The sequence below is a fragment of the Echinops telfairi genome, unplaced genomic scaffold, assembly GCF_000313985.2.
Source record: "Echinops telfairi isolate 266 unplaced genomic scaffold, ASM31398v2 ScPeMD7_5868;HRSCAF=6743_1, whole genome shotgun sequence".
NCBI lineage: Eukaryota > Metazoa > Chordata > Mammalia > Afrosoricida > Tenrecidae > Echinops > Echinops telfairi.
In genome coordinates, this window is record NW_022109768.1 from 12798565 (window position 1) to 12799572 (window position 1008).

General features: G+C 48.9%; 1 protein-coding gene across 1 annotated transcript in view; it reads left to right on the forward strand.

Annotated features, from left to right (window-relative positions):
• ZNF827 (zinc finger protein 827) overlaps positions 1-1008 on the forward strand; it is a 190477-nt gene that overhangs the window by 46348 nt on the left and 143121 nt on the right. The gene's annotated exons all lie outside the window — the stretch shown is intronic.

Below are 1008 nucleotides of genomic sequence, written 5' to 3' on the forward strand. Positions count from 1 at the left end.
AGAGTTGTATGAGCCCCTGATAAAACGATTGGGGAAAAAAAGGCGTCATTTTCCTTCACCAGAGGGAGCGCACTGACCAGACCAGGTGCAGGCCGACTGCAGTAGGCCACTTCGCTTGCGCCCTGTGGGTCATATTGTCTCAAGATCCTTTCCTGATGTAAAGTGTTGCCTTTGCTTCCAGTCCCATGCCGCCCTTCCATCTTATTCTGCAGGAGGCCGGAGGACTTGTGCCCCTGACCTTCCCGTTACTAGCCCAATGTTTTAACCGTAGTGCTAGCAGGACTCTTTATTGTTTAGTTTCCATCTATCTTGGGGAGAAGGGAAAGTGCTGGAGCTTTGCGTTTGAGCTCTGGGCTTGGAGGTCAGTCTGTGTATAGACTTGCAAGGCTTTAGGGTCCCTATCTAGAAAACGAAGGTAATACTAAGACCAATCTCCCGTGCTTGAGGAAACAACCAATCTCATGTGCCACTGTCCAAATGCTAGTTGCGTGTCTTCTCAACACAAACAGTGGTCTTTAAGGATGTTGCAGAATTTTCCCGGGGATGTGCAGACGCGGAAAGAATTGAGGTTTGATGGCAACGTGCTGTCAAGAGGAGCTCTGGTGGCGCAGCGGTTACTTGTTGAGCTGCTCTCTGCATTGTAAAGTCAGCAATTCGAAACCACCAGCTGCTTCTTGGGAGAAAGAGAGGGTTTTCTACTCCTGTAAAGAGTTACAGTCTTGGAAACTCACAGAGGCAGTTCTATCCTGTCTATAGGTTAGCTATGAGCCTGCGTTGACTTGATAGCAGTGAGTTTCGGTTGGGGTTTTGCTATAAGACTGGTTTCTTTTATAACTCATGAATGCCACCTAGTGGGTTGTGCGTTGGGCTGCAAAGCACTGGGTTAGCGGTTCAAACCCACCAGCTTCTCTGGAGAAGAAAGATGAAGCTCTCTGCTCCAGGAAAGGTTTAACAGTGGTTCTCAGCCTTCCTCAGGCCACAACCCTTTCAGACAGTTCGTGTGGTCGT